General features: G+C 44.8%; 1 protein-coding gene and 1 long non-coding RNA gene across 10 annotated transcripts in view; one reads left to right on the top strand and one right to left on the bottom strand.

Annotated features, from left to right (window-relative positions):
• The window catches only part of LOC127527858 (uncharacterized), a 687118-nt gene that overhangs the window by 534251 nt on the left and 128097 nt on the right, over positions 1-24770 (top strand). Inside the window, exon 5 of one of the 6 annotated variants that reach the window (XR_007935012.1) lies at positions 19790-20007. The exons of 3 other annotated variants lie outside the window; for them this stretch is intronic. This is a non-coding gene — a long non-coding RNA (uncharacterized LOC127527858). 2 more of the 6 variants (XR_007935006.1, XR_007935011.1) reach the window with 2 other exon arrangements.
• The window catches only part of LOC114643665 (tripartite motif-containing protein 16-like), a 484979-nt gene that overhangs the window by 348436 nt on the left and 111773 nt on the right, over positions 1-24770 (bottom strand). For 2 of the 4 annotated variants that reach the window (XR_007934976.1, XR_007934977.1), the window contains 2 exons: positions 22569-22634; positions 20668-20849 (listed from right to left, as the gene is read on the bottom strand). The exons of 1 other annotated variant lie outside the window; for it this stretch is intronic. The gene's annotated coding sequence lies outside the window, so the exon portion shown is untranslated. Of the gene's footprint in view, positions 1-19817; positions 19967-20667; positions 20850-22568; positions 22635-24770 lie in introns of those variants that run through there. One more of the 4 variants, XR_007934978.1, reaches the window with a different exon arrangement.

Consider the following 24770-nt stretch of genomic DNA (forward strand, 5'->3'; position numbering starts at 1 on the left):
AGAACAGTGCAGTAGAGAGAGAGCTTCATGGAATGGGTCTCCATGGCTGAGCAGCTTCAGCCAAGCCTGACATCACCAAGTGCAATGCAAAGCATCGGATGTGCTGCAGTGCTGTAAAGCCCACCAAACACCACTGGACTCTCGAGAGCAGTGTAGACGAGGAGTGACAAATCACGCAATCCGGTGGACGAGTCTGGCCAGGAGAACAGGACTCACTCGACTGTATTGTGCCAAGTGGAAAGTTGGATTATGGTGTGGGGTTTGGCATGGCCCCCTTAGTTCCAGTGAAAGGAACTCTTAATGCTTCAGCATACGAGGCCATTTTGGACAACAACGTTTACTTCTAGAGCACATTTTCATACAAATGATGGAACTCAAAGTGCTTTACATGATGAAGAAAGAGAAAAAATTAAAATAAGGGAACACTAATTAACATAGAATAAAAGTAACGTCTGATGGCCAGGGAGGACAGAAAAAACAAAAAAACTCCAGACGGCTGGAGAAAAAAATAAAATCTGCAGGGGGTCCGAGGCCACGAGACCACCCAGCCCCCTCTAGGCATTCTACCTGACATAAATGACCTCACAATCAGTCCTCACTGAAGGGCAACATGACTGGGCACACACCAGTGCACAAAGCGAGGTCTGTAAAGACATGGAGGAGCGAGTCTGGTGTGGCCGCACAGAGCCCTGACCTCAACCCGACTTACCACCTTTGGGAGACTGCGAGTGAGCTGGGCCTTCTCGTTCAACATCAGTGCCTGACCTCCTGGATCACAAAATCCCCATCGACGCACTCCTAGACCTTGTGGAAAGCCTTCCCAGAAGAGTGGAAGCTGTTAGAGCTGCAAAGGGTGGGCCAACTCCCAATACTTTTGGCAATAAGAGTGTAAAAATCTGAACAATCATATCGACACAAGTGCTCACACACTTTAGTTTGAGTCGGGTGTTTCAGATTCTATTGATCATCTTTCAGATGTTTCTACACCTTGTTTGGAGTCCAACCTGTGGTCAATTCAACTAACTGAACATGATCAGGAAAGGCTCACAGTGGCTTGTACTTGTAGAAGGTCCCACAATTCAGCAAAAACCAAGACATGAGGATGAAGAAATTGCCTGCCGAGCTTAAAGACCAGATTGTGTCGGGGCCCCGATCTGGAGAAAGCTACAGCAACACAGAAGGTTACAAAGAGTGCAGGTCAGGTCAGGCACTGGTACAGAGGGTTGCCGCACCCACCACATGATGAAACAGCTCGGGATCCTGCTTGGCAATCCCCCACCTGGAAATGACCATCTATCTGCTGCAGTCTTGTGTTACATGGGTGTCCCCTTGGCCTCAACAATGAGGATCCTGTGAACTGGACCACCCTCTGGTAATCGCGCCACATGGCTGTAGTGCCGTAACTGATGCTCCCTCACAATGCAGGTCATGTGCTTCATTCTGGACTCCATGAGCAACACAAAGTCAAACCAGCAAGGATTCTCTAAAGAGACACATGAAGGAGTCCAGTCTTCATCTCAGGTCACTAGATAGCATCCATGGCTCAAAAACAGGGAGCACCAGGACTCTAAAGACTTGGACCTTCATCCTTTTACAGAGATATTGGGAGCACCACACACCCCTTTCCAGTGACCTCATGACCCCCCATGCTCTCCAAATTTGTCTACTGACTACATAGGAAGAGTCACCAGAGACATGAACGTCACTGCCGAGGTAAGTAAACCTCACGATGAGGTCGATACTCTCTCTGCAGACACATCCATAATTCTTAATGGGGAAAAGTTTGGAACAACTGAAACGATTTCTAGAGCTGACTACTAAGTTGAAGGTCTTTGGAAATCGAGGTGACCAAGAACCTGATGCTCCTTTGGGCTGAGCTCCTTTGAGGAGATGAGAAACCTTTAAGATGGACAACCACCACTACACGCAGTGGTAGCACTGCTGCCTCGCAGTAAGGACACCTGGGTTCGCTTCCTGGGTCCTCCCTGCGTGGAGTTTGCATGTTCTCCCTGTGTCTGAGTGGGTTTCATCTGGGTGCTCCACTTTCCTCCCACAGTCCAAAGACATGCAGGTTAGGTGCATTGGCGATCCTAAATTGTCCCTAGTGTGTGCTTGGTGTGTGGGTGTGTTCCCGGCAGTGGGCTGGCGCCCTGCCCGGGGATTTGTTCCTGCTTTGTGCCCTGTGTTGGCTGGGATTGGCTCCAGCAGACCCCCTTGACCCTGTGTTAGGATATAGTGGGTTGGACAATGACTGACTGACCACCACTACATCACTCCATCAATCTGGGCTTTACGACAGAGTGGCCTGACAGAAGTCTCTCCTCAGCAAAAGATGCACGAAAGCCTGCTGAGATTTTCAAAATGGCACCTAATGGACTTTCAGACAATGAGACACAAGCTTCACTAACACAGTTAGTTATTTGGCCGTGTTGACCCTTAACTGGGTGACAGTTTCATATTTCTGTGACACGTCTGCTGCACTCTGTTAGCCTGTAGGTGCCTTGAGCGTGGGGAATGCGCTATATACATAAAATGTATTATTATTAGCTTTGCACACACATTCAACAGCCACGGGTACAAGAATATCATCCACAAAGTTTAATTTCTTGAGGCAAATGCTCAGGCGATCGCATTATTTCTCCTCTGGATTGAAAAAAAATCTGTCTCAATATTTCAGAAGTCGTTAAATTTAACCATTGGCTATAGTCGGCTCCCAGTGCCATTTGCTAGCACGCCGGAGCTGATGATCAGTCCGTGCCGTCCATCCGATGAGCAGCCAGCTTATGACCACTGGCGCCCCCTAGTGAATCAGCATCACCGTCCCTGGGATTCACGAGCCTGCGAGTGTCAGCCAGTCCATTTACTGAATTTCATTAATGGCATCAGTTGCACCTTGCAGAGCCGGTCCTAGAGGTATTTTCACCTGAGGCAGTAGGATAAATTTGCGCCCCTATGTATATAGTTTTTTATTAGAAATAAGTATTAAATAAAAATACTTACCAGGGCGATATCTCAAGAGGAAACGAGTGTATCGAGCGAGAGCACCCAATGCAAACCGTCACTTTGGCTTTTTTGGCTTTTTTCTCTTTTTTGCAATTTATTAATTTTCATTTTTCATTAATTTGGCACCCTTTTCCATTGTTCGTTTGTCTCACCCTTGTCCCGGCCCTGGCACCCTATACACATTGTTGCAGTAGTTTTTTTTTTAAATAGTTTTTACAGTTCATTGGCAGTGTGTAAAATCATCAGTGCTGCGGTAATGGTGATGCTCTTGGCATGGAAAAATGTCACTTGGTGAATTGTGACGTCTCCTTAAAAAGTGCAGTAAAAAATTATTTGGCGTCTGGGGGTGCATTGACCTCCCCCCACCCCCCGAAACATGTGGCAGTTTAAAAGTTAAAAAGTAATGTGCGATATGTAGTCTGATTACTTTTTAAAGCGACGAGTAACATAAAGCAATACTCATTTTATTGACACACCATTATTATCGCAGCACCCTTTGCAGGACACAGTCGCGAAGCCAAGCAGTAAACCGTGTGCTGCGCGCAGTCTGTTAACAGGGGTCTCCAACACGTCGCTAGCGAGCTACTGGTCGCTCGCCACCCCTTTCCAAGTAGCTCGCCAAAGGGTTAATGAATCCTACATAAATGTGAAAACTTGTTCTGTCCATATGCAACTGGTTACTGGATTTTCTCACCAACCGCCCCCAGTCTGTCAAGATGGGCAAACACACATCCTCCACCCTTACCCTGAGCACTTGTGTGGCACAAGGATGTGTGCTAAGTCTCCTTCTCTATGCACTCTTCAGCCATGACTGTCAACCCATCCACCAATCAAACATTATTGTTAAATATGTGGATGATATGACTGTCATTGGGCTTGTAACAGACAACAATGAGGTGATAGATAGATAGATAGATAGATAGATAGATAGATAGATAGATAGATAGATAGATAGATAGATAGATAGATAGATAGATAGATAGATAGATAGATAGATAGATAGATAGATAGATAGATAGATAGATAGATAGATAGATAGATAGATAGATAGATAGATAGATAGATACTTTATTAATTCACATACTCCAGCAGCAGCATACAGATAAAGACAATATTAGATTAAAGAGTGATAATAATGCAGGTATACAGACAGACAATATCTTTGTATAATGTTAATGTTTACCCCCACCATTGGAATTGAAGAGTCACATAGTGTGGTGGAGGAATGATCTCCTCAGTCTGTCAGTGGAGCAGGACGGTGACAGCAGTCTGTCCCTGAAGCTGCTCCTCTGTCTGGAGATGATCCTGTTCAGTGGATGCAGTGGATTCTCCATGATTGATAGGAGTCTGCTCAGCGCCCGTCGCTCTGCCACAGATGTCAGACTGTCCAGCACCATGCCAACAATAGAGCCTGTCTTCCTCATCAGTTTGTCCAGGCGTGAGGTGTCCCTCTTCTTTATGCTGCCTCCCCAGCACACCACCGCGTAGAAGAAGGCACTCGCCACAACCGTCTGATAGAACATCTGCAGCATCTTATTGCAGATGTTGAAGGACGCCAGCCTTCTAAGGAAGTATAGTCGGCTCTGTCCTCTCTTGCACAGAACATCAGTATTGGCAGCCCATTCCAAATTATCATCCATCTGCACTCCCAGGTATTTATAGGTCTGCACCCTCTGCACACAGTCACCTGTGATGATCACGGGGTCCATGATGGGCCTGGGCCTCCTAAAATCCACCACCAGTTCCTTGGTTTTGCTGGTGTTCAGGTGTAGGTGGTTTGAGTCGCACCATTTAACAAAGTCCTTGATTAGGTTCCTATACTCCTCCTCCAGCCCACTCCTGATGCAGCCTACGATAGCAGCGTCGTCAGCGAACCTTTGCACGTGGCAGGACTTCGAGTTGTATTGGAAGTCCGATGTATATAGGCTGAACAGGACTGGAGAAAGTACAGTCCCCTGTGGCGCTCCTGTGCTGCTGACCACAATGTCAGACCTGCAGTTCCCGAGACGCACATACTGAGGTCTGTCTTTAAGATAGTCCACGATCCATGCCACCAGGTATGACTCTACTCCCATCTCTGTCAGCTTGTCCCTAAGGAGCAGAGGTTGGATGGTGTTGATAGGGAATAGGGAAGAGGTTCAGAATCTGAGAGCATGGTGCAACACCAACAACCTGGTCTTAAATACCAAAAAGACCAAAGAAGTTATTCTGGACTTTAGGACCACTAAAAAGACCAACCACAGTCCGATAACAATCAATGCAGATGCCGTGGAGAGAGTTTCCAGCTTTAAGTTTCTAGGAGTCACCATCTCAGAGACCTGTCCTGGGCTGACAACAACTTGGCTATAATAGGCAAAGCACAACAACGTCTCTATTTTGTCCGGAAGCTAAGGAGAGCTGACCTCCCCCAGAAGCTGCTGGTTCATTTCTATAGAGAGCATCTTAACTAACTGCATGATGGCCTGCAGGTACAACAGCTGCACCAAGGCTGCTAAAGAAGCCCTGCAGCGGGTCGTAAAAACAGCAGAGGCCATTATTGAGACTGAACTGCCATCACTTGAACTCTTGTATAAGACTCGCTGTGTGAGAAGGGCCAAAAACATTCTCAAGGACAAAACTCATCCTGGAAATTCTTTGTTTGAGCTCCTCCCGTCAGGAAGACGCTTTAGGTCAATCCGTGTACACACAAACAAACTAAAAAATAACTTTACCCCATCTGCCATAAACTTTCTGAACTCTGAATCTCCTCAGTCTGAGATCATTTTTAATTGAACATGTGCAATAAGCTCAATTGGTAATGTGCAATATACTAATGTGTTACAATATAGAATACTAGCCGTGTGCGCCCAACTACGTTGTACATGTTAAAGTTGTCTGTGAAGGGCTCCCTGTTTAAATGTGGCTACCAGTCGTGAACTGGGCCCTTCGTCGCACAGCTTTATGATTTTTTATAAGGGAAACAAAATTACAAAACAAAACCCTTGGACATTGATTCGATAGGAACGTCCTACTCTGAATCACTGTCCGAATAGTAATTATGTGGTGGTGGAGGAGCATTTCTGCTTCTCTCCGTTCACAGTCCGTCTCGTTTTCACGACGCTGTCGTTTCCTCTCACGATCTCTTCTCAACCTTTCTTCTCTCTCCTCATCAAGTTCGTTTCTTTTCATTTTAATATTTTTTACTCGAGGTACGATTGCTACTCAAGGTAGTCGACGCCAGATCTAAACACAAAGAGTAGTATCGACAGTGTTTGTAAACAAAAGTAACAACCAAGGCAGTGTCAGGGGAACATGAATTCGCGGACAAACAAAGATCAAGATCCAAATGAAGATTATATACTATTCATTAACAGGTGTAATAACAATTTATGCTGCTGTACTTTGACCAATAATAATTTGCTCTGGTTATTTGATCACATAGCACTGTACACGACATATTTGGAATTATTTGACTTTTCTTTAAATGCCCCCTCCTTGAACCGCCACCTTACCGTGGTGGAGGGGTTTGCATGTCCCAATGATCCTAGGAGCTCTGTTGTCCGGGGCTTTATGCCCCTGGTAGGGCCACCCAAGGCAAACTGGTCCTAGGTGAGAGATGAGACAAAGTGCGGTTCAACAGACCTCCTATGACGAATAAAAAATTTGGACGCCGTTTTCCCTCGCCCGGACGCGGGTCACCGGCAGCAGTTCAGAGTACCCACCCTTTTTGGACTCCCTGGAGGGGGTGCTGGAGGGCATACCTTCTGGGGACTCCCTCGTTCTGCTGGGACACTTCAATGCTCACGTGGGCAATGACAGTGAGACCTGGAAGGGCGTGATTGGGAGGAATGGCCCCCCCGATCAGAACCCGAGCGGTGTTTTGTTATTGGACTTCTGTGCTCGTCACGGATTGTCCATAACGAACACCATGTTCAAGCATAGGGGTGTTCATATGTGCACCTGGCACCAGGACACCCTAGGCCTCAGTTCGATGATCGACTTTGTGGTCATGTCGTCGGACTTGCGGCCACATGTCTTGGACACTTGGGTGAAGAGAGGGGCGGAGCTATCAACTGATCACCACCTGGTGGTGAGTTGGCTTCGATGGTGGGGGAGGATGCCAGTCAGGCCTGGTAGGCCCAAACGTGTTGTGAGGTGTCTGCTGGGAACATCTGGCAGAGGCCCCTGTCAGAAGTAGCTTCAACTCCCACCTCCGGCAGAACTTCGACCATGTCCCGAGGGAGGTGGGGGACATTGAGTTCGAATGGGCCATGTTCCGTGCCTCTATTGTTGAGGCGGCTGACCGGAGCTGTGGCCGTAAGGTGGTCGGTGCCTGTCGTGGCGGCAATCCCCGAACCCATTGGTGGACACCGGCGGTGAGGGATGCTGTCAAGCTGAAGAAGGAGTCCTACTGGTCCCTTTTGTCCTGTGGGACTCTGGAGGCAGCTGATAGGTACCGGCAGGCCAAGCGGAATGCGGCTTCGGTGGTTGCTGAGGCAAAAACTCGGGCGTGGGAGGAGTTTGGGGAGGCCATGGAGAACGACTATCGGACGGCTTCGAGGAGATTCTGGTCTACCATCCGGCATCTCAGGAAGGGGAAGCAGTGCAGTGTCAACACTGTATATGGTGGGGATGGTGCGCTGCTGACCTCGACTCGGGACGTTGTGGGTCGGTGGGGGGAGTACTTCGAAGACCTCCTCAATCCCACTAACATGCCTTCCAATGAGGAAGCAGAGCCTGGGGACTAAGAGGTGGGCTCCCCCATCTCTGGGACTGAGGTCACCGAGGTGGTCAAAAAACTCCTTGGTGGCAGGGCCCTGGGGGTGGATGAGATACGCCCGGAGTTCCTCAAGGCTCTGGATGTTGTAGGGCTGTCTTGGTTGACACGTCTCTACAACATCGCATGGACATCAGGGTCAGTGCCTCTGGATTGGCAGACTGGGGTGGTGGTCCCCATCTTTAAGAAGGGGGACCGGAGGGTGTGTTCCAACTACAGAGGGATCACACTCCTCAGCCTCCCTGGAAAAGTCTATTCGGGGGTTCTGGAGAGGAGGGTCCGTCGGATAGTCGAACCTCGGATTCAGGACGAACAGTGTGGTTTTCTTCCTGGTCGCGGAACATTGGACCAGCTCTATACCCTTAGCAGGGTCCTGGAGGGTGCATGGGAGTTCGCCCTACCAGTCTACATGTGTTTTGTGGACTTGGAAAAGGTGTTCGACCGTGTTCCTCGGGGAATCCTTTGGGGGGTGCTCCGGGAGTATGGAGTACCGGACCCCCTGATAAGAGCTGTTCAGTCCCTGTACGATCAGTGCCAGAGCTTGGTCCGCATTGCCGGCAGTAAGTCGAACCCGTTTCCAGTGAGAGTTGGACTCCGCCAGGGCTGCCCATTGTCACCGATTCTGTTCATAACTTTTATGGACAGAATTTTTAGGCGCAGCCAGGGTGTTGAGGGGGTCCGGTTTGGTGGACTCAGGATTGGGTCACTGCTTTTTGCAGATGATGTTGTCCTGTTTGCTTCATCAGGCCGTGATCTTCAGCTCTTTCTGGATCCGTTCGCAGCCGAGTGTGAAGCGGCTGGGATGAGAATCAGCACCTCCAAATCCGAGACCATGGTCCTCAGCCGGAAAAGGGTGGAGTGCCCTCTGAGGGTTGGTAGCGAGATCCTGCCCCAAGTGGAGGAGTTCAAGTATCTTGGGGTCTTGTTCACGAGTGAGGGAAGAATGGAGCGTGAGATCGACAGGCGGATCAGTCCGCAGTAATGCGGGCTCTGCATCGGTCTGTCGTGGTGAAAAAGGAGCTGAGCCATAAGGCAAAGCTCTCAATTTACCAGTCGATCTATGTTCCTACCCTCACCTATGGTCATGAGCTATGGGTAGTGACTGAAAGAACGAGATCGCAAATACAAGCGTCTGAAATGAGTTTCCTCCGCAGGGTGTCTGGGCTCTCCCTTAAAGATAGGGTGAGAAGCTCAGTCATCCGGGAGGGGCTCAGAGTAGAGCCGCTGCTCCTCCGCATCGAGAGGAGTCAGATGAGGTGGCTTGGGCATCTGATCAGGATGCCTCCTGGACGCCACCCTGGTGAGGTGTTCCGGGCACGTCCAACCGGGAGGAGGCCCCGGGGAAGACCCAGGACACGCTGGATGGACTATGTCTCCTGGCTGGCTTGGAAATGCCTTGGGATTCTCCCGGAAAAGCTAGAAGAAGTGGCCGGGGAGAGGGAAGTCTGGGCATCTCTGCTCAAGCTGCTGCCCCCGCAACCTGACCTCGGATAAGCGGAAGAGGATGGATGGGTGGATGGATTTTGCACTCCAGCGGCAAACTATTCCAACAGTATGTCGTAGATGCGTATGTTAAAACAGAGGGCACACGTCTCAACTATCTCAGATTACATCAACAAGATCTGCGTGTGGAACAATACAAAGGACTATCAGACACACTGCAAGTAAAGACTGAAAATAACAACGCAGGTGTTGGCAAAATGATCATATTACCGTCCACATTTCCAGGAAGTCCAAGATACAGTACATGCAACAAAACTATCAGGATGCCATGGCCATAGTACGTAAATTCGGAAAGCCTGATTGATTTATTTATCACTTTCACATGTAATCCTGCTTGGCCGGAAATTCTACATGCACTGTCGGATACCCAAAGACCGGAGCACAGACCTGAGATTGTAGTACGAGTCTTTTGGATTAAGCTGCAGGAATTACTTAGAGACATTCTACAACAACATCTTTTTGGGGTTGTTATCTCTTATATTTATGTAATCGAATTTCAGAAGTGTGGCCTTCCTCATGCCATCATGCTGTTTACTCTTCACAATAATTCTAAAATAAGAACCAAAGATGACATTGATAAATATGTCACTGCTGAACTCCCTAACCCTGACACTGACCTGAAGTTATTTGAAATTGTTACTAAATGCATGGCACATGGACCATGCGGTACAGCAGGTAACCCAACAGCATTGTGCATGAAGGATGGTACTTGCACCAAGCGATTCCCGACAGATTACAAGGAACACACACAAGAAAACATTAACGGGTACCCAATCTACTGCAGAAGAGAAGGACCAACTGCACAAATAGGCAAGTTTATAATTGATAATCGATGGATAGTTCCGTACAACCCTTGGTTGAGTAAAAAATTCAATGCACATATTAATTTCGAAGTTTGGTCATCTATAAAGTCCATCAAATATCTCTACAAATATGTTCACAAAGGTTACGATGCAGCTTCTGTTACCTTACAGCAAGAACATGCTAACGATGACTTGGTTCATGATGAAATCACGACTTTCTTGGACAGAAGATATGTTAGTGCTCCAGAAGCTATGTGGTGTCTTAATGAGTAGAGTATGTCAGACAAATCTCACACAATTATACAATTACCTGTCCATCTTCACGAACAACAAACTGTCCTGTTTAGTGAAGGTCTCGAAGAAGAAACCTTAAATCGAGAAGCAACGAGAAAAACCATGCTAACAGCCTGGTTTGACCTGAATAAGATGGATACTCATGCGAAATCACTCCACTATATAGACATTCCACACTTTTATACTTTCAATTCCAAGCCTCACGTGTGGAAGCGACGGCTCTGAAAGTAACGCTATAGGTAGAATGCCAATTGTCTCTATTCAAGACTCTGAATGCTACTACTTACGCACCCTCTTAACATGGTTTCCAGGAGCTACTACTTTCCAGGAGCTTAGAACCATAAATGGAAACATATGCAGATCATTTAAAGCAGCATGTCAAGAGTTAGGTCTCCTTAACGATGACAAGATTTGGCACGACACTCTTTATGAAGCTACACAAACTAAGATGCCCATACATATGAGATAACTCTTCGCTATCATTTGTGCCTTTGGGGAACCTGTCAACGTCCCGGACTTATGGCAAACACATAAACTGGCAATTTGCGAAGACCTGTTTACTAAATATTCCACTGACACTGCCCCAATGTACGCTCTCTCAGAAATTAATGAAATACTCAAGTGCTATGGTATGACTCTTCAACAATTTCATCTCCCAGTCACCGAATTCATCCCACCTTATACTCCAACCTGTGTTGACATTCTCCACGAACAAAAAGTAGCTTCAGATTATACACAACAACTCAACGACGATCAGTGAACAGTCGTACAACAGTACTGCAGGCAATATACAATCCACCTGTTCATTCCAAGAACTGTTTCTTTCTCTACGGCCCTGCAGGAACAGGCAAGACCTTTGTATACAAAACCCTCATTCATTCTGTGAGAGGTAGAGGAGACGTGGCAATAGTGGTTGCTTCAACTGGAATCGCAGCAACTTTGCTACCTGGCGGCCGTAATGAACATTGTGTTCAAAATACCTCTTCAAATCACACCAACATCAACCTGCAACGTGAAGCCAAATACCAACAATGCCAATAATATACTTGAAGAGAAAATGATCATCTGGGATGAAGCACCAATGACACATTGTTATGCATTTCAAGCTGTTGACAGACTACTGTGAGATCTCACTCACAAAAATGCACCTTTAGGTAATAAAACCATTCTTCTCGGTGCAGATTTCCGCCAAATACTGCCTGTTATCTTCTGTGGTTCTCGAGCCCTCACTGTTGCCTCTTGCATCAACAAGCACCAGCTGTGGAACAAAATGAATGTCCTAAAACTCACAAAACATATGAGAGCTCTCGATAGTGAAACTCAATTTGTTCAATGGCTTCTTCAAGTTGAGGAAGGTAAAACTGGAGACACGGCAGAACTACCTTGTCAATGTCTACCACAACAACAAGAGCCAGTTGCTCAACTGTACAGTGATATTAATTTCTTGACTGTGACTCCCAAAGAACTTGCTGCAAGAGTAATACTGAGCGTCACAAATGACGATTCTCTACATGTTAACAACAAAGTTCTTGATCTTATACAGGGTGAAAAAGTGACCTTCAAGAGTGTAGATACAGACGTCAGTGACGATCCTAACGATCAACTAACGTACCCACAGGAGTTTTTACACACCCTCACACCAACTGGCATGCCTCCCCATATCCTTCATCTAAAGGTGGGAGCCGAAGTTAAGCTCCTCTGAAATATTATGACATCAAAAGGTCTTTGCAACGGAACAAGACTCATCATTACCTGAATACATACACATATTATTGAGTGCAAACTGATCGCTATCCAAAATTCTGAAACAATCTTCATTCCCAGAATCTCTCTCCTTCCTTCCGACACCAATCTCCCTTTTAAATTTAAACGCACACAATTCCCACTCAGATTCGCCTTCTCCATGACTATCAACAAGTCCCAAGGACAAACGTTTGCAAAGATTCGCGTTAATCTACAAGAACCAGTCCAGCCACGGTCAGCCGTACGTGGCTTTTTCTAGGGTTAGATCTTTTGACTCATTATCTGTCGTCTCCAGCAAAACACCTATTTACAACTGCGTCTTTCAAGAAGTATTTCTTTCTTCTTGATTTCTCAATTACTTTCTCACCGTTTTTCGTTCCTATTCTTACACCGCCGTATGTTACGGCGGGCGTCGGCTAGTGTTTATTATTAGTTTTAGTGCTATTAGCTATGTAAAGTGTTGTCCTGAGGTAACTTTAAAAGGACACCATTTATTCCAGCAGAAGGGCCCTGGCCTGCCAGACTTTTCACAGGCAGATCTTGTTTTGTGAACGCCGGTGCTGAGCCGCTCACTGACAGAAGACAAACAAACTGCAGGCAGCGCCTTTGGCTGTGTGAGTACTGGGTAGGCTCTTAGGCTGGCACATCAAACATATAAGAACTTAAAGGCATTTAGATTTATTAGGACTTAGTAATACTTTGGGCAATAACGTTAAAATAAAATATATTCTGATATCTACCTAGTCTGAGCTACTGTATATACGGGTTAAGAGCTGATTATTGAAGGTTACGGACCTTTCACCGCTCATCGATGTCCGCTTGCAGGCTTTTATATGAGAACACTGAAATATTTTAGATTAGCATTTAGGTTTATATGCCAATGTCTCTTTGTATGTCCTAATGATAATAAATAAAGTTACAGCAGAACATATAAGTTAGCGTATTTAATCAGTTGTTAAAGGCTTGTCTATTTTCTTTCTTCAGAGCATGAAGCTCTGTGTCGAGGCTGTCCGCAGTTTGGCCTTCATCAGTGAAGCTGCGCGCTGCTGCTTACTGGCACAGTTGCCATTTGTTTTAGCCTTATAGCAGTGTGGCTCAACCTGTGGGGAGCAAGATATCTAGAAGGTGGTCGCGAAGAAAAAATGGAAATCGAAGAAGTTATTTATAAAAACAAATTTGTTTATTACAACTGTTTATGGTAGAAAAATCACACCGAGTATGTGGACTATCGGCTCTGTGGTATTCGTGTAAATGACCGCGTGTCGTGATGTGTCGTTCGCCTCTAAGAGCCGATTCTTTGTAGTGAACGAAAAGAGCCGAATCCCGTCGGAGAGAGCAGAGTCTTCAGCCGCGGTGAATCCATGCAGGCAGGGACGGGACTTTATTTTGATGTGTACACCAAGCTGACAATCACAAGCATAGACAGATTAGGATCATACCATTATGTGAAAGAAGGAAGGGAGGCAGGCGCTTCGAAGACTGTGAGTGTAGTGGTACAGGCCAGGTACACAGGGTCTGCGCAGATTCTCTGATCTTCGTCACACTTTTCTTGTTCCGCATGCCCAAGTACACCTTACTGTGGGATGCGGTCACACACGCACACACACATAAATGACGTGTTGATGACATATAAACATGTGTGATTAATATATGTGTGAATATTTAGAGTGATGATTATCGCAGCCCATATCGATATTAACAGACCTGGGGGGTATTTTTCGTACGTGGATTAAACATTTAGCCCGATGTAATTGTTGACGGTTCGGTTTTTCTAAACTCTTGCTGGAAGTGTTGTCATAGCAGCACATCCTAATCCTCAGACTGCTTGGAGCAGGTTTGTTCTACGTAAACAAGGATTAGTTTACACACGTGATCAGTGACGGTGCGTGGAAGTCATCCAGTCAGGGCTTCACCGTTCATGAATGAGTGACCAATTGATATCGGTGCGCAAATTATAAGAAGTGAATTTCATATAGAGAGGGTTTTGCGCGATCGGTAAGATCCTTTATTGCCCCCGGAGGAAATTCTGTACGAAAGATACCGCTTTAGCCGAGGGGGAATATTGTACCTCAAAGATTTATTAGCTCCGTATATTCGAAGTCAAACTCGGCGAAGTCGGGCTCTCACAACCACACAGACAGTAGGCATTGCTTTGAGGTTTTCTACAAGCGGCACTTTTTTATATACTGTAGGCGATGCGGAAAATCTAACTAAAAGTGCAGTTTGCCAGGCAATTCGTAAAGTCTGTTTGGCTCTGAAATATTTCCTTCGGGTTTTCATTGTGTTTCCTGGACACCTGCGTGTGCAGACAATAAAAGAGGCGTTTCATGCCATTGCAGGTAGGTAATACACAGGTAAAACACACACAGTTCAATAAAGAATCTCACAATCAGCCTAACATTCTCATTACCAGGATTTCCAAATGTAATTGGGGCACATGGAACTGATCAGAGTGGAGTTTGATCAAACATTATTTGGAAAATGTACCTCTCCTCCTGATGAATAATCAGACAGTGTGTCATCATGAAATATTTGACCTTCGTTAATATCTTGTTGGTCAGACACAGGTTCAAGGGATAGGACATTCCCTGCAACTGACCCAACAGAAAAGAGGGCTATATGGAACATACCTATAGCACACATGGAGGACAAATATGCAAAGACCATCCTTTACCTGAAATGAAGTGACCACTGCATCCTGCCACTGGTTCTGAGGAGGAGCTTCCCCCTGGAATGCCCTCACAAACAGGGCGATGGGCATTTTGCTGGAGAGCCAACTCTTCTGCAGGGGTTAGGTCTGGACCGCGTGGACCTCCAGCTGTTTTTTGCTTGTCTGCCTTCTTATTAGCTTTACAATTAATGTTTTTTATATTATATATGATTATTTATGTCAACAATTCTTCAAATAGTTATATACCAATATTTACCAGTTTGAAGAATATTCTTATACTTTACTTTAACCTGTTCCCATGTTCTCCTTGTGCTCACGTTTGATCTGGAATTATAACATATTAAATAACAATTAATCTGACACATAGAAAATGAAACACTGCATTCACTAAGTACAATGTACACTACTTAGCGTTTAATTTGTCGGCCACTTTTTGCCAGCTGTCTTTTCTGGTTTGGGCTGCTTTTGCAGTGTTACCGCTTGTGCATATTAAATCTTGAAATTCTTCACGTCCTTCGAATAAAAGGTCTTGCGCCGCATGTGTGAAAAAAAAAATGCACCAATTCTTTCATCATTTTGTTACAGCCTATCAAAGACTTGCTGATCATGTTTTCTAGACTCAATATATATGGGCTTTTCACTCAACGCGGGCGCGCGCATTCATCTCGTATAATTAGATCCAGCTACACTAATATAATACACGGCTGCGTTTGAAAAACCGACCTATCTGGATGAGTTTCACTGGCATTAACACATTCAAGATGAGGCACCTGATCTCGGATGGTTTAAGCGACGTACGAAAAATACCCCCCAGAAGTGCAGTGCACAAAAATAAATAAATACATTTTATGAACAGCACCTGTAAATTGTATCGTCGTTGTCACACTCTGAAGTTGATGACGTGTGTTTGTATTTGTGTCTTTCAAACTGAAGTCACCTGCGATCTCATAACCTGCCCGGTCAATTGTAATAACCTGAAGGTGCAGTTCAACGTGCGGACCAAACCTGCGCTCCGCCTTCACCCCCCACCTCCCTGCAGTGCGCGCTCCCGCTGATCTCAAAGCGCCGCACCGGACTAAACCAGTCGGGCATTCCGTGAAGCGCGCGTGTCACACTGAGACTTAGCGGAGTGAGCCTCACGTGAATAGCCGTCTGCTTACAGTCGAGGCTCAGTCGGTGCTGCGATCTCAAAGTGTCCGCCATTAACACAAGACGGGCTGAGACAGTCCACGGTTATATGCGCACACTCGGGAGATTTAAGGAGCGCCGAGAAACGATCAAGGATAACATCAGTGATGGAGACACCGAGGAGAGAGCGACATCTACAGAGGGAGTGTCTGTGACTATTATGGGATGGCTTGGAAAGAGAAAGTCGGCTAAACAAGAAGGTGCACTTGAGCTGGACGAGTGGCGCAAATCTATAAGAACTTGAGCTGCTGGATAATCTCCGATATCACGTTAAAATATCAGCGATAATTATTTTCTTTTATTACATCTTGCCTGAAGAAAGGTCCGGAGTTCCTTCGAAAGGTTGCATATTGTAACTTTTTTTTTAGTTATACAATAAAAGGTGTCATTTTACTTGACTTCTCACTACTTAACACAACCCACAAAATGTGTTAATTGAATCCAGCTAATCTGACTGCGAGTCTCACGTTGCTAAAGAAGCAGAACCAAATTAAATGCAAGTCTGTTAATAGTAATAGCAGATCACTGGCACTTGATCATTATTATTATATTATTATGACTTATCATATCATAATTATATGACTTGCTACCTCATTATTACGACAGAGTTTGGCTAATATGACAGTACACCCCCCTCTAGTGGGCATAGTGGAGAATTGCAGGCCTCTTTAGTGTTTTGAACTCCAAGTTCCTTCCAGTTGGCGCCCAGTGGAGTCAACGCCACCTACTTGGATCTCCATGGTGGAGGCTCCAGACTGCAGAGACGCACACTTGGTGTCGATTGAAGCAAGTCTGAATATAAAATGCTGCCCTTCGAGAGGTGACTGAAGTAGCCGTCTCTTCTTATTGCTAATCCACATCTTAGCAGAACTACAGCAGCTTTGACTCCTCACATAATACCAGCAGTGCGTACAGAATGCAAGGAGACATCACTTGAATATTATGAGGGGATAAAACTAAAAGTGTTTAAGAAGTGTACCTAATAAGTTTAATGTCAGGATTTATTAGCAGCTGATATTAAAAGTGTGGGGTCAGACTGGAGTCACAGGGACCACTCACCTCGTCACAGCAGACTATCATGTGTCACATGGACACACACGGGGACAAACACACACAGCAGGACACAAACACTCAGACTGGGGAGCAACACTCATCGGCCTCAATAATTAGCTTCATTTCAGCGAATGAAAGAATTAAACATTCATATGCCATCACCATATTTTTTGCTGCATTCTCCATTTTCATTTAATTTATATATATTTTTTATAACTTTTGCACATTATTACAAAACTAGCTGTGCTACATGTCAAAGGTGGTTTGAATTCTAAATAATCAACGTAGATCTCAATGTTAATGTTTGCAGTGCACCATCAGTGGGAATGTATTTTGAAATCCTTTTAGTAATAAAATGAATTGCAATTTTCGTTCCAACAGATGGTGTATCACAAATGTTTGTAATAGTATTAATACAAATGTTTGTGATGTGCCATCTGTTGGAATGACAAATTCAATGCTTATTATTCTGTTATTTGCCTTTCAGTTTGCAGAGCTGAAGCACAACAAACTGCCGCAGGTCTGGACCAGCAGTTGTGTGCCAGCAGGGAGGATTACAGGCTGGTATGGTGCCCACTAATCACACTCACACTAACACACATTCTGTCATTAAACTGCTGGCCGATATCAGTGGTGACGTCTGGTGCTGCGGCTCTGTAACTGGATGATGTTGATTAGCATGGGAGTCATAAAAGCAGAGCTAATGTTTGTGAAGCACCATCTGTTGGAAAGACAGAGACAAAGTGACTGGACAGATACACAGACAGACACACAGACATTTGTCCTTTTATTAAAGAGGATTATTCATAAATAAGAAGTCTTAATATGATCAGAACATTCAAAATATGAGATATGATATGCGGAATTTACAAATCAATAGTTACCAAATGAACGGATTTGACAAATAACAGTCATCCATATTTTATTTTTATGTGTGTTTTAATCTTTTTAGATTAATAAGCAATTTAAATTTTACAAACTGAAAAGCATTAACAGGTCATTTATCTCTGTGAATGTAACACCTAATCATAATTAACTAAAGATTAATCTAAAATAAGTATTCTTTTACACATTAATTATTATAAAACCAAACTGTACTTCAAGGTGATGTCGATATTCTGAATATATTTTAGATCTCACCAAACGGTATCCGTCAATAAGGGCGCGCACATAAAGGCGACCTTCAAAAGGGTGACGTCAATTGGGTGCAGCGAATAAAGGCAAACGCAACAAAATTACAGAAAATTTATTAGATCAAGGCAATGATGGAACATATAAAAAGGTGAAAGCAAGAATATTAAGACATCCAATTAATTAATGCATGAACTTCTAACGAACTATTTCTAAAGCTCTCTATATTTCGTTGTTTTCAAAATTACAGAAAATTCGATTAAGGCAATGACTGAATGTATAAAAAGGTGAAAGCAAGTTACACTTGAAGCTGTAGATTATGTGCAATGCCACGTAGATATTTGAGATGCGGTCTATTAGCATAATCAAGGACAATTAATTTAATTCGCTTCGAAGGTCATCCTTTTGAAGCTCGCCTTTATTCGACGCTCAATTGAGGTCGCCCTTTTGAAGGTATGTCACTAAGGTGCAAGTCACATGACCAGCGTCTGAGTTGACAGCACATGATGAGGGCCACAGGAGCTGACGTGGAGTCGATTATCAGTGACTGGCGATGTGTCCAGTGTGCTCATCGACTTTTAAATGACATTTTGCCCTGAATGTGCCCACCTGCTCACCTGCCCACCCTGCTGACTGACATTTCCATTTCATTAATCCTGAGCTCTAAAAGCCCCCAAGGTCAGCAGGAGATGACCTCAACCAACACAAACATCAGACGACTGGACAACATGGCTGTCAACCTGTAGAGTTTGAATGACTGCCAATGTTCAGCTGTGACGAGGACCTGAGTGACCAGACAGACCGGTGGCTTTATAAAGTCACACAGTGGGGACTGAAGCAATGGCCGAGGTGACAGGAGAGAGAAGGGGGCAGCAGGGCTTAGGTCAGCAGTGAAGAGCTCATCGGGTGACAACCTTTCTGATGAGCGAGTGCTTAAAGAATCAGACGTCAGTCACACATCGAGATACGGATTTGATCAACGAGGAACACGATCTGTGATCACAGGACGGCCATCAGTGTGTGACGAGTAAAAGAGGAGAAAATCAGGAGGGAGGAACAAAACTGACAAACACACAAGTGACACACTCATCTGACTCACTCTGTCTCAGGTCACTCATCTCACCCTTTATCACCCTGACACTCTTCTCTATCATCCTCACCCCTCACTCTTTATTCACCTTCTCCTCTTTCTTTTAACCCCTCAGGCTCCATGAAGATGACAGATTTAGAAGTCATAGTTGCCAACTGCTAGTGAGGCCTGTAATACACAGTGGGGGGGCTGTCAGCCTGGGCCTTCATTGGCTTCTTCACACAGACTGATTTCAGGTGACACGCCGCTCCTTGTGGTGTTCCTGAGGGAATTGTAAATTAATCCTGGGAATGTGTGTGTCAGTAGAAAGATTAAAGTGTCCCCAAGTTTCACATCTGATTGTCACTATGGACACCGACAGTGACGGTGAAGTCAATCAGCTGACTCGTCTCCTTGAGGTTGGGTGACAGTGGGAACAACAAGGAGGAGGTGCAGTTTAATGTCTAACGTGACACCAAGTGACTCAGTAAAACACCAAACTCCATCAGTATGGCCGACATGTGACTGAGCGGTGAGTCCTCGTCTTTAGACATTCACAGTGAATTCATTCAGAGGTGACAGACCACCGGAGTAACTAATAGAGGGGCAGAGAATGTCTGTTCAGAGGCCAGCACTCCAGTCACTTCTGTCACTCTGTGCTCCTAAATAGTCACTGGAATGAGGCTCTGGATACTGAGACAGGCATGTGGTCCTGCTGGAGCAGCACTACTGAAAGGCGCTATATAGACTGACTTAACAGGTGACATTCAGTGACACTCAGAGGACACAGCAGGTGGGGTGTCAGCCTGAAGGACATGTGGCTCTAGCTCAGCAATGACCCCTGCTGGTCAGTCGTATTTGTATGTCTGAGGTGTCACCGCCCCTCACTATGACACACACATCTGATTGGCTACTCAGACCCAATAATAATGGAGACCCTGACAGCCGCACTCGCTCCGTATTCTCATCCACAAATTAACTCAAAGAGGTGCTGCCCCCCCAACTATAGTGTAAAATTAATTTTGACCCCAAACTACAAACACAAAGACACCTGAGTTTGTGGGGACATCAAGTAACCGGTGGAGAGTACTGGTCAGTGGTCACATGGTGTCAGATGGCTGATTGTTAGACTGGAGTTACGACCAACACAAAACCCTGGATAGAGGGGCTCAGTGAAGGAGGTGTTGAACCTGTGCAGGAGGGTCATTGTGTGTGAGACGCTATAAAATGACAGAGAGCCAGCAGGCCAGTCCAGATACACACCTATTCTCGGGCTGTAGGGGGCGCTGATTACAGTCCTCTTGTTACTGTGCCACACAGAGTACTGGGAATGAGACCACCAAAAACTCCAGGACTTATCATTGCCTCCAAGGCCGCACTCATCACGCCTTCCTTTCCTGCTCAGTCCTTTATATGCGACTCCAATCATCATGAAGTCTCCACTGCACTCCACCTCCCAGTAACAGCGAGTCCCAGTCAGAGCCTCTCTACACAGAACTTGAGGCAAGCAATCAAATCTGTCAGGATGATCAGGATATTTGGCTTCTGTCTCCTTATGTTTCACTTTCTTGTTCCCTTCAGACAGACGGAGCTCTCTGTGTGCCGAGTTGATGTCCAGTGTGAGGGGACAGAAGTCTGAAAGGAGAGAAAAGAAAACGAGTGAAGAAATCCGGGAGTGTGTAACGGGACAGGGGGCGGAGCACAACACAGACAATTAACAAGAGCCAATCAGGAGCTGTGCTGACCAGACACTAATAGTAAAGAGCTCATCTGATTGGACAGAATCTGTGGGGATTAAAAATTAAATCATAAAAAGACGGAAACAGACAACAAAGTGAAAGACAGGCAAGTCAGTCATCTGAAAGTCATCAGAGTCATCAGAAATTATGATAAACAACATAAGGTCACCATTGAGGTTAAAGTTCTAATGGACTGTCCACACTGACCGCTGGCTTTATTAAATGACATGTTTTTTTGTCACAGTCCACCTCTTAAATTTAAAATCAATCCACTGTCACACTTCACGACCACATCAATTATTTGTATAAAAGCTGCAGTCAGTATTTACTATTTATAATCTATCTATCTATCTATCTATCTATCTATCTATCTATCTATCTATCTATCTATCTATCTATCTATCTATCTATCTATCTATCTATCTATCTATCTATCTATCTATCTATCTATCTATCTATCTATCTATCTATCTATCTATCTATCTATCTATCTATCTATCTATCTATCTATTATATAGTGCCTTTCCCATCTGTCATTGTCTCTCTCTTTCTTTCTTTCGTGTGTTTCCTGTCATCTCTTTTTATTATTTGACTGTCATTCTTATCCAAGGTGACTCCCATCATCTCAGATTCCATTGTTTCCTTTTCTTTTCTTTGTCCAATCAGAGCCCAGGCAGGTGAATTGGCTTCCTGAGGTCACACAGTGGTGTCAGTAGTGGGATTTGAACCCACAACCTCAGGGTTTGAACTCCAAAGTCTTCACCAACATACCACACTGCAGTTTCCCCACCATGTAAACTCTCGTTCTGTTCAATTGGAAGTCAGCTTTACTCTGGTGGTCTCATCAGGGAGGTGGGCTACAGTTCTATGGACCCCGAAACATCTTGAGAATATTAGCAGCAGTGCTCACTGGAACATGAAGCTCTTTGGAGGTGGTATTGTAGTCTTCACCTTGACCACCCTTGACTGTGACCTTCTTCATCTCATCCTCTTCTCTTGTCCTCGTTCAGTGTGAGGCACACAAGGACACAACACAGCAGAGTGAGGACTTACTTGACTGAGTGACTAAAGACCCCGGTGACACTCATTAGAGGAATCAGTCAGCTTGAGATGTCACAACAGTCCAGTGAGGTCTTTGAAATTCTAAGGACCCCCAATAATTTTCTCTGCCATTTTATTTGTTTGAATGTTTAAAATTTGTGAAGTTGAGAACTCAAAGCAAAGTGTCTGCTCTGTGGAGTAAAGAATGGAGGATGAAGAGGACTTGTGTCAGCTTTAACTTATTTCACATACAATTGTGCTTCACTTTTAAACTAATACTGTGTCTGTATATACAGTCGTGTGATAAAGTAAGTGCACCCCATGACATGGATTTTGTTTTATTTTATCTTTTTTAAACATTTTTGGACACATCAAGACTCAGGTTCAACAGACAGCTTTGGTGATTCACTGCCTGAGTCTCTCTATCCCATAATGCACCAGTCACAGGACCCCCATCACTCTCAGCCCCTCAGTCACACAACACTCAGACTTTCATATCCTAAGCCTGTCCTGCTCTATTAAAACTTCAATGATTTTTATTGTGATGATCCATTCAGTCAAAGCACAAACTCACATTTTAAAAAGTCGTCTCTGCTCTGAGGTTCAGGAGGCTGGAGGGTGAAAACTGGAGCTTCATGAGCTGAAAATAAAAAGAAAAGAGAAGATGAATGGAAACTGTGAAGATGGCATTGTGGGATCTTAGTTTAGTTCTTAAACACGTAGTACAAAGGCAGAGGAGATCAAATAAAACATTTATAAAATATACAAGGGCTGGCAAATTAGACCAAATGTCGATTTGAATATTCATATTAATAATAAATATACAGGGAGTCAGAGAGTATTGAGACCCCCTCACTTTCTGCACACTTTACCGTGTTGTTGATTTAATTTTAAATGGATTAATGTGCCTTTGTGCTCATCAGTCTACACTCAGTAACCATAATGACAAAGTGAGCGCAGGTCTTCAGAAAGGTCTGCACATTTATTACAAATCAAAACTGAAACGTCTCCTTCCTAGAAGTATTCAGACACTTAATTCAGGTATTTGTGGAAGCCCCTTTGGTGGTCTTCATGACTCAGTGTCACTACAAGCTTTGCCCTCCTGTATTTGGCCAGTTGATCCCATTCTTCCTGGCAGATCTTCTCAAACTCTGTTAGATTTCTAGGTAAGCGTCTGTGAACTGCCATCTTCAGGTCTCTCCTGTTCTGTGGGGTCTCAGTCTGGTCACTCGAGGACACTCAGGTTTGTCACAAAGACACTCCAAAGTTGTCTTGGCAGTTTTCTTCAGGTCGTTGATTCATTGCCCAGTCTGAGGTCACAGGTTTTCTTTAAGGTCCTCTCAGTATTTGACTGCACTTCTCCTCCCCTCAATTCTGACCTGTCATTTTGTCCCCATAGCCTGATGCTGTCACCACCATCTTCACTGTAGAGATGGCATTAGGCAGGTGGTGAGCAACGCCTGGTCCTCTCCAGACATCCTGCTTGGTCTTTTCTCTAAAGATTTCAATGTTTTTCTCATCAGATCTTTGAATCTTTCACTTGATGCTCTCAGACTGTCATTTGTCTTTTACTCGAGTGTATCTTCTGCCTGGCCACTCCACCATAAACGCTTGATTTGTGGAGCGCTGCTGAGATGGCCATCCCTCCTACAGTTTCTCTCATCTCAGCAGAGGACTTCTGAAGTTCTGTTATATTGACTTTTAGGTTTTTGGTCTCCTCCCTGACCAAGGCCCTTCCTTCCCAGTTACTCAGTCCTGGTGGCTCCAAACTTCTTCCATTTCCCAATTTTTGAGGTTGCGTGCTGCTGGGAACACATTTTACAAATGGCTTTATTTCTTTGCTCTGATCTACTCCCCTCCAAAATTTGTTCACAGAGGTCAACAGAAGGTTCCTTGAACCCCATTTCTTGGTTTTTGTCCGGACATGCAATGTCATAAATATCCTGTATTTTATACATAATAACAAGCAGGTACATTTGGGGACATCTTAAGATCTCCATCTAGTTAAGAAATCCCACCCTGAGTCGAGAGGGTGCAGCTTCTGCTAATGTCATCACTTCAGTGAGTTCACAGGCCACAAGACCAGTGACCTCACTTCCACAGCCCGCTAATTAAGCTCCGCCTCTTCGGTGACACCACTATAAAATGTCACCAGAAGTGGGTGTTCATCACAGATCTGTGACTGAGGAAGACGGAGCTCCGACTCACAAGTGACATTAACTTGACAGCCTTTGATTGCAGCAGACGTCATCATTGTGCTCCGTCTTTTTGCTTTTTATTTCATCTTCATCATTAAACGGGGTATTTCAGGGTGGTACCCCAACTCTTTGTGCCCACTCTCTCTGCTTATTTTCACAATACACACATACAGTATATGTCTAATGTGGTGGACGGCCGGGATGGACCCTGTGCTCTTGGCTACTTGACCGTAGTTTGTATTTAAACAAATCGCTGTCTTTATGTGTAAACGTACGTAATTCAGAATTTATAAAGTGTGTTTTACTCTAAGGCTGCACTCACTGAAATGTTCAGGTGGTCCTCAATTAGTCAGAGTTCTGACGCAGTCCTCCAATTTGCTTATCTTCACCATCACAATTTATCAAATAAAATGCTTTTCTTCTGTAAAATCCTTTTAAATGTCGGTGGGAGACTCGACTTCTGAGCAAACAACAGCAGGAATATAAAACACGAGAGCTCAGGGGGAGCACAGCTGAAAATGGATGAACGTGAACTTTTAACGTGGACTCCATCCAGCAGAATGTAATGGACACTGAAG

This window comes from Erpetoichthys calabaricus, chromosome 5 (genome assembly GCF_900747795.2).
Source record: "Erpetoichthys calabaricus chromosome 5, fErpCal1.3, whole genome shotgun sequence".
Lineage (NCBI taxonomy): Eukaryota > Metazoa > Chordata > Cladistia > Polypteriformes > Polypteridae > Erpetoichthys > Erpetoichthys calabaricus.